General features: G+C 35.0%; 1 protein-coding gene across 10 annotated transcripts in view; it reads right to left on the bottom strand.

The window, feature by feature from the left end:
- LOC145288065 (uncharacterized) overlaps positions 1-16,988 on the bottom strand; it is a 612,213-nt gene that overhangs the window by 354,511 nt on the left and 240,714 nt on the right. For 4 of the 10 annotated variants that reach the window (XM_080136114.1, XM_080136113.1, XM_080136118.1 and 1 more), the window contains exon 3: positions 2,256-2,451. The exons of the other annotated variants lie outside the window; for them this stretch is intronic. The gene's annotated coding sequence lies outside the window, so the exon portion shown is untranslated. The remainder of the gene's footprint in view (positions 1-2,255; positions 2,452-16,988) is intronic. 10 annotated transcript variants of the gene reach the window in all.

Genomic DNA, 16,988 nt, shown 5'->3' with positions numbered 1-16,988 from the left:
CCACATGTTTCACGCATTCTTCTGACCGGAATGTACATCTAATAACATCTAACCAAAACCAGCCAAGCTTAAATTGTGCGAGTTAATAAAGATCTGACAATGCAATAAACGTTGTAAGCATTGTTGATTATAAGTAGGGAAGCAAATTTTGTTTGGCTTACCCACCTTTTAGATGCTGTAAAAGAGAAGTGGCGAAAATATGCAGTTAATATTTTTACGGATTAATAAATCTGACGGATTTATGTGCAATGAAACCTTTTCTAAGTAGACACACTGTATTTAATGGGAAGGCCAGTTTTGACATATTTATAATTACTTACATTAAGCATGTAAACAACTTATGGCCTGGAAAATCAAACGCAACATAAATGTAATAGCTGTAGTTTCTGTCTATAAACTCCTAAAGTTTTTGAGATCTACTCCATAACCAAATATATTCTAGATTTTTTTTTGTTTACTTGCCTCCCCATGAGGGCAGAGTTAAACATGACGTCGGTTTTTAATGTGGGGGGGGGGCTGCTTCCTAAAAAGGGGCACTCTTGTCAGTAACAAAAATTAAAAAATGTATCTCAGTCATGAAGGATTTCTTCTTCATAACCGAGATCAAAAAAGTGCAGTGCTGCATCTGAAGAACAGATATTACACTTTGACCCAAAGAATATATTCTAGAATTATATTTTTTTGTACTCTAATTTATGCATAACTAGGCGCATTGCCCCCGAGACATATGTAAGAGACTACTGATAATTAAGGGCCAAGTTATAGGGGGCACCCTAAGTGGGGAGTTGTATAGCAAGATGTTTGTTCACTTTACGTTTAAATTTCTGCATGTTGGTATAGTCAGGGAAATTGGGAGCAGAGAGAAAATTCTGAAGTTTTGCTATTTAAGGAAAGAAGCTATTACAGAAGAAAGCCCTACAACATATGGAGACCTCCAAAGTGAAATGATGTGTTTTAGTTGATTGTCAGGTTTTTCAGGTATATTTATGTCGAGGGGTACCAGAGCAGTTAGTTTGAAGTACACTCCTTTAAAATACTTGTAAAACAAAAACAAGAATATTAGGGCAATGGGATGGGGTTCAAGCTTAGCGGACAGTGAACTATTTTATGTATTGATTTTCAGTATTTATTTTAACAGTGCTCAATATATGAGTAGAACTAAGTAAGTTATGAAAATATATAGCAATTAAGCTATGCAGAATCTTCTGCATTTCGTCCCGGTAAGGAATTGTCAGGCTAAAATGCATGGAATTCATGTTACGTGGTGCTTTTATATATATCCATGTGGTATTTAATTTGGTTAACTAACCAATCAGGTTCATTTTCTATTCCCGCTTGTGGGTTAAAGTTTTCATTAGCCAATGGCCGGGCTTCATTCAAAGGAAGTTTCAGCTGACTTCTACTTCCTATTCTGTTTAAAACACAGCAGATTTTGTCTAGCTTAATTGCTATATATATATATATATATATATATATATATATATATATATATATATATATATATATATATATATATAGTCATCTACTGACAGACTGTTCCACATTTCTTCTGTGTGGCTAGACTAGCATCCATTTTAAACCTAGAACCATGTAGATGATAATCGGCAGTTCTACTTCCAAACCACGGAATCAGGAATCAGCTATCCTAAGTCATATCCAGGCGTGGCTGCTCAAGTCCAGTGATCAGTTGTAGGAAACATTCTTGAGCAGCCATGCCTGAGTCATCTTGGTCTGTGTGCAGGGGTGAGTCCTGCTGAAAGATGCAGGGGCATCTGGTGATAATCTCGTCCATCCAGGACATCTCTTTGTAAATAAACACATGGAGCACTTTAAAAGTAGCAGTTAATACTTATATCAATATATTAGAGATATGATTTAGTAACTTTGCAAACGAATATTGAACATACAGTTTTAAATTCCTTGGAAAGAATATTTCTTCAAAAAAGAATGACATTTCATAGACGAGAAAATATATATATAGGCAGAAATATTCAATATTTTTCCAAGCAAATGTCTTTTTTTCCATAAAGCAGTAAAAAATGTTGACCATGACGAAAAAGCCAAAAACCGTATGTACTTTATTTTAGTCAGCTAAAAGAAAAAAAAAAAGTTCACTGACACCCTTATTTAATGAGGAAAAAAACAAAAAAACCCTAGAATAATTCCTATTTCTCTTTCTTTTGTATTTACCAGTGCGTCAAGATGCTGTGACGATCCCGAACAAAGAGAAGGAAAAAATATGAAAATATTCTTACTTTCCATGAGTTTGCAATTCAAACTTTTCTGTCCATGAACTTATTTGGTTTTTGCAAGTGCCACTCTTTCTCCTTTCTTCAGTGTTTTCTGAACACTTGCTTTAGTTTAATTCAGCTTTCCGTCATGAGTTCTTTTGAATGCTGAAGGTATTTTAAATTCGAGTGACCTCTGTTGGTTGGAAATCCGAAGTCGTCACTATTAAAGGGTTATAAAGAAAAACAGAACGCCAAAATAAAGTAACAACATGTATTGCAACGTATACAACAGGTGGGTTATTCGTCTTAGCCGATGCACGACTTAAGTTGGTTTACCGAATATTGACTGAGTATTTATTTGCTTCCCCATGAAACAAAATGTGACACAAGGTCGTTTTAAATATGGGAGAAAACCAGCTCCCCTTAAAAGGGGCACTCTGGCAGTTTCAAAAAATAAAATTGCCTTAGTGTAGAAGGGTTTCCCTCTCCATTGACTGAGGACAATTAATTTAAGTGCAACATTTGTGCAGACACTACGCTTTAGTGACCAGCCCAGTACAAGTACCGGATATTGACTGACACCTTACAGCTTAGTCTCCCGGTATTTATAGAGATTGGAATAATCTATTCGTAGGTAGCATAGGTTAGTTCCACCACACCATTATCAAAAAGAAAAAAGATATATATATATATATATATATAAGTAGGCTGCCTAGCGTTGTCCAATCGTAAAATACACTTCAATATGATATTTTAATTTATGCAGATTTTGTATTGATTATTATAGTCAAATCTCTATCGATTATTATATTGTACCCAATATATAGTAGTGATTTCGAAAATAAGAAAAGAACGACTTGGGTACCATCAGCTAGAATTGAACCCAAACCATATAACTCTCCAGCCTTATTTATTAGCCAAGTCCATGTGCATAAAAATAATTAAAAGATAACATTGCTTAATCCATGATTATAAATTTGAGTATGCTATTTTATTTTCAATTGGTCCCTTAGCAGCAATTTTTGCCGGCTAAAAACCAAATTGAAAGTGTGCTGCAGATCCAAATACCCTATATATAAAATTTCAAGTCTGTAGACCAAATATTCAGAGAGGTGTTTGGTAGAGACTTTTTATACATACCCACCAACAAGGTAAATTTATATACATATTTCCATTTGCTAGAACGTTTTGATATTAAATTCTATGCAATTATGCAGAATGTAGAAACTATGCATAAAAGAATTAAGCGTAATAAAACCAATCATCTAATACAAAACCATAAAAAATGAATAACTAATTAATGAAAGTTCGTTTTTCAAAGGAATATGAAAATTAGTTAATCTTCATGTAGTCGCTCGCATATCCATGCCTGAGTATATTGATAAATTCGTTTTAATAATTTTTTAAATTGAAAAAGTAGGCTTTTAATATCAACGTCAGAGAGAGAAAAACTCAACTATATAGATATATAGTGTATTTGACGTAAGCATTCCAAAGTAAATAAAATAATTTATCGTCTTTCGCTTATGTAAGTTTACATGGTTTTAGAATAGTTCGACGTAGTATGTCATGTTAAGTATGATTTGTAGATGTTGACTGACAGATCTATTTTGTTTATGATTATATCGTGGGTTATGTTGGATTGTACTTTTCTCAGCTTACACAGGCGATTTTTAGCACACCTGAAAACTGCAATGACCTTAATGAAACAAAGTTTAAAGACTTATTTTTAATATAACAAAATTATGTCAATACCAAATTACAAGAAACCCTCCAACCACCGATATCCATGAAAAATAACACCCTGAAATTCTACCTTCAAACTCCTCAGCTTAACATTCACAGGCAATATGAACGCGAACAAATACATTGAGGACATTGCAAAAGCTGCTGCAAAGAAGGTGGATTCCCTTTATTGTGCTAGAAGACTACTCACACCTGAGAGTATCCTGTACCTCTACAAGGCCACCATTCACCCATGCATAGAGTATTGTTGCCACATCTGGAGTATCTACCACTAGTCGCTCCCTCTTGGATAGGGTCCAAAAAAGAGTTTTCCACCTAAAAGGTCTGGCTTTGTCAACTAAGCCCCAACCCCTGTCCCATCATCACAATGTTGCATCCCTGGGTCTGTTTTATAAGTATTTTGATGGAATGTGTCCTGATGAACTTGTTGCACTTGTGCCTCCTCGACGTACATATCCCAACAAACCCACTTAGCAGCAAAATCACACCTCTTCACTGTTGAAGTCCCTAAATGCCAGAAATCTTTAATAGTTTCTTCCTTCAAACAGCTTGATTTTAAAATTATCCTCTTGCTACCAGCTTCTCTGAATGTACTGATATGCAGAAGTTTAAATGTAATGTAAACTAACATCTTGTTAATCTTTCCTAGGCATGGTCCCAAATGTAGCTCCTAATTCCCAAGTGGCGATATGCCTTGTTAGAGGTGAACACGAGTTTAAAAAAATGTTAATGCCTTTAACATTACAAAAAAGAAAGAAAATAAGATGATAGTTGCAGAAGAATTGGAAATATTATTAAAAAAAAACTACATGAGCGCCAACTAAAATACAGAAGAGGCCTGAAGAGGAGGGGATCACAATTTTCTATTAATATAAAAAAAGAAGAAAAACATTGTTTTGAAATTCTATCTTTGGCGACATGTTTTTTGACTAACAATTTGACCAGGTCCGCAATTGAACCAGAGTTTATCGTTAGAGATGTAGAGATCAAAATAAGAGAGAAACTTCACAAAATAAAATATAACCCCCCTCCCTAATAAACACCTGTTTGCTTTCGTGTTACATGTTGCTATTGTTTTCATAGTTTTGTTTTATTAAGGAGCACTTGAGAGCATTCCGCTTTTGTCTTATTTGTACAATCAATGCACATTTTTTTTGTATTATTAATTTTATTACTCAAAAAAGCATTGATTTTTAAAAACTTCCTTTTTTTAACACAATCAACTCTTATTCTTTTGTTTTCTCAGCCTAATAGTGTCATTGCTTTTCCTAGCCTATCCTGTAAAGATTTTTCCAGGCCACTAGTGTCATTTAATTTGTGTATGTGTATTTGTACACACCACAAGCATGTATGTAAGTTAAATGGTAAAATAATAAGTCGCTTTACGTTTATATAAGAAAAATAAAGAATGATAATATTTTATTTAATAATAATAACAATAATAATAATAATAATATTAACAACAACAACAACAATAATATTGTTGTTACTTAAACAAATAGCAGCAATACAGCGGCATTCAACCTAGGCAGGTTGAACTGGCTTCCTTTGAGGAAATGGCATGGGAAGAGTCTTAAAAAGTTTTTAAAAGAAATTAAAACTCAGAGAATTTTGCTTAATTTGTAGCTAATAACCACCGTTCAAATTTAATGCAAATCAGAAATTTGCATTAAATTTGATTAATTAGACACCAATTGAAGAAAATTTCCTGAATTTTAATTTCTTCTTAAAACTCTTTAACTTAAGCTTTAAAATGTAAACTGTCTCGAATCAAAATCAGGTAATGGATTTAATCAAAACTAGATTAATGATTCTAGACGTTTATTCTATGCTGATTTTGATCTCTTTAAGGGGACATAAAAGTGATGGAAATTAATTTTTACGGTCTTAGGACGGGTATTCTTCTATATACACACACCTAGGCATAAAACAATAGTCTGGCTTCTCATGTTGAACACTATATAACTAAGTTAACTGTACATGTTCTGCTGACTCGATATTATGTAAAGTTTAAAATCTCATCCTCCTCGTGTTAATTAATGATCAGGCTGCAGTGACTTTGCAACAGTGTTTGAATCCTTCAAGTGGCAGTAATTAGCATATTCTACACGAGATTGCTATAGCATAAACACTAGTGTCTCTAAATAACACACACACATATATATATAATGAAGTAGACATAAAACAAAAGATCAAAAGTGTAAATAGAAAAAACTCAGATTCATTACATAAAATAAGATCTGAAAATATCAGGATCAAAAACATGCGCATCATTCACGCCAAAAGACGTAGTTATGGTCGTAAAAATTGTTCAAACAATCAAACATGTAGGATTCAATCAAACAGAGAAAGTAAATGAAAGCAAATTTCAAAGATTTTGACGAGAAGAATTTGTTTGTTTTTTAATAGTAAACTACTGAATTTTTCTTTCTACATATTTTTCAAAACAATTGAAAATCCGATAACTTGTTTTAGATATATGTTATATATTAAGATATAATAATATAATATATATATATATATTGGGTTGGTGTAAAAATAATGCTTTTTTTTTTGTTTTTTAATCAAAAAACGACATTAATTTTTGCACCAACCTAATATATATATAAAAAAAAGTCTATTTTGGCCATTTGCAGAAAATTCACATTTCTGATGGATTTTCAGTGTACGAGGTGCCTTAAATAAGTTTCCAGACTTTTTTTGCACAGGCATTTAAAATTGTCATAGACTCTTGTATGTTATTGCTATACATCATGAGATTACTGACCAATTTTTATGATTTCAGATTCAAATAATTGTCATGATTGGTGACTTTCAAAAATGCAATCTGGACATGAGGACACTTTAGAACAATATGCAATAAAATTCCCTTTTAAACTTGGAAAAAATGCCACAGAACCGTATAGAATGCTTCAGGTAGCCTTTGGACCATCTTGAATGAACCAAGCATCAGTTTTTGAGTGGCATAAGAGATTCAAGAAAGGCAGGAAGTCTGTGAGGGATGGTGAGAGCTGTGGGAGGAGTAAGGAAGTAAGAACACCAGAGTCGATTGAACAAATACATAGGGATTATTATTATTATTATTATTATTCATAAGGAAAGTTCCTTGTGAATAATTGTGTACAGTTCCCACACTGACATCAAACTGTGCACTTATTGTCTCTATATACAAATTGATCAAATAGTCCGTGACAAGGACAGACTATTTGACCAAGATGGGCGCCAAGACAGTTCCTCACCTTCCCTGTAGACAAGATCTTCCTTCCTGTGACTTTTGGTTATTCTCTAAGCTCAAAGAAAACCTTAGAGACTGTCGTTATGAGGCAATTAAGGAGATGAAAGAGGCTGCAACGAGGGTCATTGACACGCTTACACAAGAGGCCTTCCATAGGGCCTTCCAGAAGTTGTTGGAACGGTACAACAAATGCATTGCAGCCGGAGGAGATTACTTCGAATGGAACTAGAGTTTCATGTGTGTACTATAAACGTATTGAAGGCACCTCGTATATATAAAGCAATTAGTTTAAAAGTTAATGCAGATGCTTTAAAATTTATCCATAACAAGTTCAAAACCTTTATTGTTCTTTAGATAGAAATAGAAAGAGAAAAGTGAGATTATATTTGGAGTAAGAGAGTAAAAAAGAGATAAAAGGAAAGAAAGAAAAAAGAGATGGAAGAAAAGAAAGAAAAAAGAGATGGAAGAAAAGAAAGAAAAAAGAGATGGAAGAAAAGAAAGAAAAAAGAGATGGAAGAAAAGAAAGAAAAAAGAGATGGAAGAAAAAGAAAAAGAGATGGAAGAAAAAGAAAAAGAGATGGAAGAAAAAGAAAAAGAGATGGAAGAAAAGAAAGAAAAAAGAGATGGAAGAAAAGAAAGAAAAAAGAGATGGAAGAAAAGAAAGAAAAAGAGAAAAATAGAGAAAAGAAAGGTGGCAAAGGAGGGAAACATGGAGACAGAGAAAGAAGAGACGGAGAGAAATAGGAGAAACGATAGAGATAATAATATGTAGAAAGAAGAAAAATAATAGAGTGAAAGAGATCAACAGATAAGAGAGAAAGAGTGTGTGTGAACTGTATTGATTTTATGGCTTTTTTTTTTAAGTTTGTAGAAAACGAAGGAAAGCGACAAAACGATAAGGGTAAAGAAAAGGAAAGGCTGATAAAAAGAATGAAATAGAAAGAAAAGAGAAATAAGAGATGGAAAGAAATCAGAAAATAGGAAAGAGAGAAGTAAAAAAGAGAAGGATAGATAGAAATTGAACGAAACAGAGAAACAAAATAAAAGACACAAAAAAAAAAAAAAAAAAAAAAAAATTTGGAAAAAAAGGGGAAAGCAAGAAAGAAAAGATGAGCAGAAAATAGAACTTGGATCAGAATCAACGGATGCTGATCTTAGACAAAAGTGTCCATCAACAATAAAGAAATTATTTAATTATGTTTGATAAGTTCTGTGTGAGTTTATAAAATATTGTTTTTCTACGCATATCTTTTTCAAAGTTACTTAAATTTTTTACTCACAGGTATATATATATATATATATATATTATTTCCTCTGATGATATGAGCCATTATTGAAAATCCATAGATTAAGGAAATAAATATAATTCTTTTCCATATATTCCTAGTTTCAAGCATTAAATTCTTAACTTGAATATATTTTTATGTATATTTTAATCTACAGAATTTAACTTTAATCATTACACTTGTATATATATATCCATCACTTTTGGGCTGGGGCATCTGCTACTAGTCACTCGCTCTTGGATAGGGTTCAAAACAGAGTCGCCCACTTGATAGGTCCTAACCTGTCATCTAAGCTTCAGCCTCTATCCCATCGACGTTATGTTGCATTCCTCTGCTGTTTTACAAGTATTTTAATGGTGAATGCTCCGATGAACTCCAAGCACTTGTACCCCCTCAACGCAAATACCCCCAACAAACCCGACAATCAGCAAAATAACCCTAACCCCTACACAGTAGAGATCCCTAGATGTAAGAAAGCCTTCTACTCTAATAGTTTCTTCCCTTGAACTGCTAGACTTTGGAATTCCGTTCCAAGTTCCTGCTCCCCCAACTGTACTGACATGCAGAAGTTCAAGTGCAATGTGAACAGACATCTTGCTGCTCAACTCCCTACATAGTATCCTTGCAACTTATGTCCCTGATAGTAGCCCCCTACATCAAAGTGGCAATGTGCCTTGTTTGGGGTGAAAATGGAATATAAGTTTATTGTACGAAAGATACAATGTAACAAATAAAAGATTGACACTCAAAAATGTATCTTGAATGTTAGCTCGCTCTCTTTCTCCATTGGTTATCGCTTGCTAGCGTCTTTTATAGACTGAGTAATCCATTCTTAGGGAGTGTCAGGATCTTCTACTATAATATATGAGAAGACACCCGGGTAAAATGAATTCCATGAACAGAGCAGTTTTGCACCACAAATAACTTAAACGAAATATAGCCCACATCACCACATCTTATGCATAGTAACCGTGTCCCAAAATTGTTTAGAACACTTCTATTTTTTATCATTATCAACCATAAACAATAACACATCATCATCACCAGTTTAACGTCCGTTTTGTATGCTGGCATGTGATGGACGGTTTGGAGGTCAGTATCTTCAAACCGTCCATTTTTATCATTTCCTCCATGTTTTCTTGTGAACTAAACCTGCTATCTTGATTGTTTTACACCTAATTCAAGAACTCTTATCCATTCTTTAAATATGGCCATACTATCGAAGTTTACTCTTTTACACACATCCATACTGTCCAGATTAAATTTCCCCTCAGAGGTCAACAGATCTAAACCTGTCTTTAAGACTCAGAGTACACATCCATCGTATCATTCTGATATAAGTTCTAACCATGCAACGTATGTCTCCAACCTTCGCTGACCAAGTTTCACTTCAATACATCATCACACTGCGTAAACATGCCTGATAGACTCTTCCCTTAGTCGTCAGTGATAACGTTGTTGGATAGTAAAGACAAAAATTACTTGACCTTATTCCATCCACTCCTAATTCTTGCTACGCCACTAGCAATTGCTCTACCATGTAGAAAAACTTCTCAACAGTCTCAATAGCTTTGCCATCCAGATATACTTTCCCCTGATAAGTTTCTAATTCATCTCTTTTCTTTTACACTTCTTGCATACAGACTGGTTATCCTGTTTCAACCTCTAGTAATTCCACTGCACTTCTTGTGTACCCAATACTAAGAAGTACCACAAAACATTGTGTTAACGAGAGAGAGAGGGGGGAGAGAGAGAGAGAGAGAGAGAGAGAGATAGCAATGATGAGCAATACACAGTTGCTTTATGAATGCATTTTTGTAAGTGTTTAAATGTCTGTTGCTTTGTTGATTGGAAGGAGTTGCGATGTGGCAGCTTATGATTGTTGCTAAAGAAACTGGTAGTATGTATACAGGCAGAGGATAATGTGAACTAAAATTGTTTTCCTAGCATGTAGAACACTGTATATTATTCCCACGGGTTACTTTTCTGTTGATTCGGGGACTTGCAGGTTAGGATCTTTTCTGTCTTTACTAAAAAGAGAAGGCAAATTTTTATATATTACAATTTCTTAGAAAACAAGTCAACTATTTTAATGAATTACTTTGTGAAATAAAAATAATGTATATATAAATATGTATTATTAAAATATTAATTCCCGGACTGAGCCGGGTTAGAACAGCTAAGTATTTATTATTTTAAGCATTAAAAAGAACATAAGTTTCCAAAGACGTCTGGTAGATTAAAATATATTTTGGAAGTCTCCCCCCCCCGCCCCAAATAAATAAATTAAACAGATATTCTTGGTAATGGGGTTCAGAAATGGGAGCAGGAGTTTCTTGAGTTCCGTAATTTTCTAGCCCCGTTTATAGATATATTTTTAAATTGTTTTTATACCTACAGACACTAGCATTTTATACTTACACAATCATCAGTGTTGGAAGTGATAATTACTGCTGATTGAGAGATTCAAGCCCAGACACAAAGCCATCCTTAATTTCGTAGATCAGACCACCGCAATTAACACATGAATGTGAGGAACTTATAACTATAACAGGCACGACAGGAAGACGAATGAACACATTTTTAAAGAAATGGCAGAAACTGTTGTGAAGGAACATAACTGGCTATACACCGGTTACAAACTGTATATATATATTGGACTGTTTGGCAGACAGCGGCAGACAAGCAGTCGCAGTAAGACGGATAGTCTTACGTGTTGATTATCAGACTTTCTTCCCCATACTTGTTACTATGTACTTCTATTTACCTTAGGCGAGCAGCCTTACGTTTCTGTATTATAAATAAACCCCATTACACATACCACTCGGTGTAACTCACGTTTGTCTTTATTTCCTAAGTATTTAGGAATATAACAATGGCGACGAAAGGATGTTCTTTCTCTTAACAGAGATAAATTACCGTACCAAGGACTGTGTACAATGCAAGGATTTTTTTGTGTTACGAAAAAAACAAACTACACAAGGATTTTTGACCACGTGCGTCAATGAATTTAAAAATTTTTTCCTACCTAAAGTAGCGAAAAGTACGGATTTTTCTTCGTAAAGAACTCACAAGAAATTATAGAAACATGTTCAAGGTAAAGTGGAATTTATATTTATTTTGACAAGTAAAAAAAAAAAAAAAAAAAAAAAAAAAATGGTCGCAAGTTGAATTCGAAACTACACTAAAGGATTACGAGTTTCGAAAGAAAAAATATAAATACAACGACTATTGTACCATTTTATGCCACGTGGGAACGGCAGCCATATATTTTTTTTTTTTGGAAAATTAATTGTTTGTTATTGCCTTTATATAAATAATTGGAACTATTTGTCGTGGGAAGTAAGAAATATTTTGTGTATGAACTTACGTTGTTGAAGAAGAAAAAAAAAAAAAAAAAAAAAAAAGAATTATTTTACAAAGCCTGTTGAATTACTATGGATGAACTTTGTTGAAACGTGTTGTGTCTGCATATTGCTACTAATTTACGATATACGTAAATTTACGATTTTTCTTTGGAATTATTGTGTAGAATTCGAAAAGACATTTTTGTACTAGAAGCTAACATGGAACAATTAGCAGAGTTAACTAAGGCTCTAGCCCTTAGCATCCAGGAACAGACAAAAATGACTCAACAATTTTTAGCGCAACAACAACAACAACAAATTCAACAACAACAGCTACAGCAACAGCTGCAACAACAACAAGAAAGAACACAAAAAACTTTAGAGGCACAACAAGAACAAACAAACATACTACAACGACAAATGTCGACACAGCAAAAGAATTTAGAAAAGCTAATTCTAACGTCGACCGGGAAGAAGACTAATTTTTCTGCCGAGGGTATTTCAAATTCACTAACGGAATTTCGTTACTCCCCGGATACTGGTGTTACTTTCCCTGCATACTACAGAAGATACGAAACAATTTTTACGAAAAGATGTTTAGACTGGACCGATGAGGAAAAAGTTACCCTGCTACTACAAAAACTGGGTACTGATGAAAACACCAAGTATGCAAATCTAATTCTACCAAAAAAACCGGAGGAGGTTTCGTTCGAGGAAACAATTAGTACCTTGTCGAAAATATTTGATAAAAGGGATAGCCTATTTCACTCTAGATACAAATGTTTGAACATTCAGAAGGCAGAAGCTGAAGACTATCTAGAATATGCTTGCACTGTGAACTGTTTATGCGAATCATTTAAATTGAATGAAATTTCCGCAGACCAATTTAAATGTTTAATCTTTGTACAAGGTCTCACAGCACCAAGGGACAAAGATATACGTTCACGGATCCTAACAATTATGGAGGCGGATCCTAACATAACATTGCAAAAAGTCACTGAAGAGTGTCAACGTCTGATTAACATAAAGAAAGACAACACTCGCATTGAAGAGAAAAATATTTTTAAGGTGCAGCAAGTAAAAAGGCAAGGGACCACAAGAAAGTCCAGGTTCCAAGAACACAGGATCCTTAAAGGATACAAAGACCCAAAGCTAAAGTGTAAATGTTGTGGTAGTTTAAGACACAACAATAAGACCTGCTGGTTTAGGAACAAAATATGTTATGAATGTGGTCTCAGAGGTCACAAGGGAACATACTGTGCCCAGAAGAAAAGACAAGGGACCGATAATGTAAATACGCTTCGCATGAATAAAGAAAAAAGCTGCGAAAGACGGAAATATGTTGATGTTCGGATAAATGGACATCTGGTTACATTGCTTCTGGATAGCGGTGCAGATATTAGTATTATAAATGAAGATATATGGAAAAGGATAGGTCGACCTGAATTAACGAAAACCAGAAAGACGGCGAGAAGTGTGTGCGGCAAAAGATTAGAGTTCAAGGGAGAATTAAAATGCAAAGTGACATTCGCTAACCAGACTCATAAATCCAAAGTGTACGTCGTACCAGGAAAGAATACATGCCTGTTTGGGGTAGATTGGATTGTCCTGTTTAATTTATGGGAGAAACCCATAAATTCGTTTTGTAACGTTTTAACTGCAGAAAAAGCAAACCAAAGGGAAGACTTCCTGAAGGATTTGAAAACTGAATTTCCCAATGTTTTTGCCGAAGGACTAGGACTCTGTATTAAGACAGAGGCAAAATTTGAATTAAAGAAAAATGCCACTCCAGTATTCAAACCTAAAAGGAATGTGCCTTTTTCAGCGATGGACGCAATCGAAAAAGAGTTGGATAGACTTCAACAACTGGAAGTCATTGAAAAAGTTAACCACACAGATTGGGCAAGTCCAACCGTGTATGTAAAGAAAAAAAATAACAGAATAAGGGTCTGTGGAGATTTTTCAACGGGTTTAAATGACTGTCTATTGGACCATAATTATCCCCTTCCGTCCGCAGAAGATCTGTTCTCTAAGCTTAACGGAGGAAAAATTTTTTCTAAGATAGACCTCTCAGATGCTTACTTGCAAATTAAGATCAGCGATGAATGCTCCAAATACTTAGGCATAAATACTCATAAGGGCATTTTTAAGCTAAAGAGGCTTCCTTTTGGATTAAAGGTTGCTCCTGCTATTTTCCAGCAAATTATGGACACGATGCTGGCAGGGTTGGAATTTTCAATGGCCTACCTTGACGATATCCTAATTAAAAGTGAAAATTTGCAAGATCATAAGAAGCATGTAAAAGAAGTATTCAAAAGAATACAGGAATTTGGTTTTAAATTGAGCCCAGAAAAATGCGATTTTTTTATGAAAAAAATTAAATATCTAGGTCAAATAATCGACAAAGAGGGTCGAAGACCGGATCCACAAAGGACTGAAGCAATTGAAAAGATGCCTGCTCCAGATTCAGTGACAAAATTAAAATCGTTTTTGGGATTAGTTCAATACTATGCAATTTACATCCCTAACATACATAATTTAAGAGCTCCTCTTAACGAGTTACTGAAAAAGGGTGTTAAATGGAACTGGAATAAGGAATGTGAATCTGCTTTCCAAAATATCAAAAGATGTCTACTGTCAGACTTAGCATTGGCACATTTCAATCCAGAAAAGGAACTAATACTAGCAACGGACGCCAGTGATTACGGTGTTGGCGCTGTATTACTTCACAAGTATGAGGATGGTAGGACAAAAGCTATCGCCCATGCTTCAAGAACGTTGATTGCAGCGGAGAAAAATTACAGCCAAATTGAAAAAGAGGCGCTGTCGATAATATTTGGAATTACAAAGTACAATCGATTTCTCCATGGACGATCTTTTATTTTGCAAACCGACCATAAACCCCTACTTACCATATCTGGATCAAAGAAAGGCATTCCCACACATACTGCGAATCGATTACAGCGATGGGCTGTAACCCTCTTAAACTATCAGTTTAAGATGGAACATGTATCCTCAAAAAAGTTAGGACACGCAGATGCATTATCACGGTTGATCCCTAAAAGAAGCGAAAGTTTCGAAGAAACGGTAATTGCTGCGCTTAAAGACGAAAGTGAATGTACAAGTTCAATGTGTAATATGATACGTGAACTTCCGGTAACTTTCGAAAAAATAAAAAAAGAGGCAGTAAATGACATTTTCATTAAGAAAATGAAAAATCAATTGGGATGGATAAAAAAAAATAAAAAGGTAGATCAAACAACGCCTTTTTCCATCTGTGAAGATGTGCTCATGTATGGTGAGAGGATCGTAATTCCACTAACGTTACAGAGGAAAATTCTGAAGGAATTTCATACAGGTCATCCGGGCATTTCGAGAATGAAATCCCTTATGAGAGGATATGTGTACTGGCCTGGTATGGACAAGGAAGTTGAAAAATGTGTCAAGACATGCAGAGGATGTCAATTAGCAGCTCGAGATCCTCCAGTAAAAACGACGCCATGGCCAAAGACGGACCTACCCTGGTCACGTCTGCATATTGATTATGCGGGACCTATAAATGGTTATTTTTACTTGATTATTGTAGATTCTTTTTCAAAATGGCCAGAAATATTTAAGTTTAGACATCCAACAGCAAAAAACACTGTGAGTGCGCTTAATGAAATTTTTAGCCGTTTTGGAGTGCCAAAAACCTTAGTGAGCGATAATGGAACAGCATTTACTGCTCATGAATTCAAAGAATTCTGTGACTCACTAAATATTCTACATATGACAACACCTGTGTACCATCCACGATCGAATGGGTTGGCCGAAAAATTTGTAGATACGTTTAAAAGGGCACTTAAGAAAAATCTTACTACGGACACAGACGAACAATGTATTCAAACATTTTTAGCAATTTACAGGGTGACACCAAATCCTAATAATAATGTCAATTCTTCCCCGGCTGAGCTAATGTTTGCAAGAAAGATAAGATCTGTCTTCGATAGGCTGCTACCAGAGAAAAAGAAAGTTTTCAAAAAAGAAAACCTTAATACCAAGTGCTTCTCCCCAGGTGAAAATGTATATTTCAAAAATTTTCAAAATGGACGAAATCAGTGGGTTGAAGGTATTATCAAAAAAAGGATTGGGAGCATGGTCTATACCATCCAAGGATTAAGTTTTGTCTGCAAAAGACACAGAAATCAAATACGTCCCAGACTGTCTCCAAATGTGGAAGAGACACCAATGGAAACATTGTGCGATATTTTTGATATACCAAAACCAGCGTGTGTACCGCAAACAATGAATATTTCGCTTGAACCGACCATACGGGCTGGACAGAAACCTTTACCCCGGGTAACGCTGACCAGAAGGAAAAGCGCAAGAAAGAGAAAAGTTACCAGGAGATTAAGCCCTGACCCTAAAAGGAAGAGGTATTTAAGCTAAAATCAGGAAGATTTCAGCTTCAGGGGGAGGTGTTGTGAAGGAACATAACTGGCTATACACCGGTTACAAACTGTATATATATATTGGACTGTTTGGCAGACAGCGGCAGACAAGCAGTCGCAGTAAGACGGATAGTCTTACGTGTTGATTATCAGACTTTCTTCCCCATACTTGTTACTATGTACTTCTATTTACCTTAGGCGAGCAGCCTTACGTTTCTGTATTATAAATAAACCCCATTACACATACCACTCGGTGTAACTCACGTTTGTCTTTATTTCCTAAGTATTTAGGAATATAACAGAAACACTAGAGGAAGACCTCCAATCTGTAGTGGAATGGGGACAAAAATGGTTGGTCACATTCAATGCCGCCAAGACTAAACTAGTTTCATTCAATAATTACAAGAAACCCTCTCTACCACCTATAGCAATGGCCAACGACTCTTTATCTGAGAGTACATCTTTCAAACTCCTTGGCCTAACGTTCACAGGAAACATGAGTTGGAACAATTACATTGAAGGCATTGCCAGGGCCGTTGCAAGAAAGGTGGGCTCTCTCTACCGTGCTAGACAACTACTAACACCCGAAAGTATCCTATACCTCTATAAGGCCACCATTCGCCCATGTATGGGTTACTGCTGTCACATTTGGGCTGGTGCATCTGCTACTAGTCTCTCGCTCTTTGACGAAGTTCAAAAGAGAGTCGCAAATC

The sequence above is a fragment of the Euprymna scolopes genome, chromosome 11 (assembly GCF_053919585.1).
Source record: "Euprymna scolopes isolate OS-2025 chromosome 11, ASM5391958v1, whole genome shotgun sequence".
Classification (NCBI taxonomy): domain Eukaryota; kingdom Metazoa; phylum Mollusca; class Cephalopoda; order Sepiida; family Sepiolidae; genus Euprymna; species Euprymna scolopes.
Note: the sequence above shows the minus strand (reverse complement) of the source record. Positions and strands in the feature narration are given on the sequence as shown.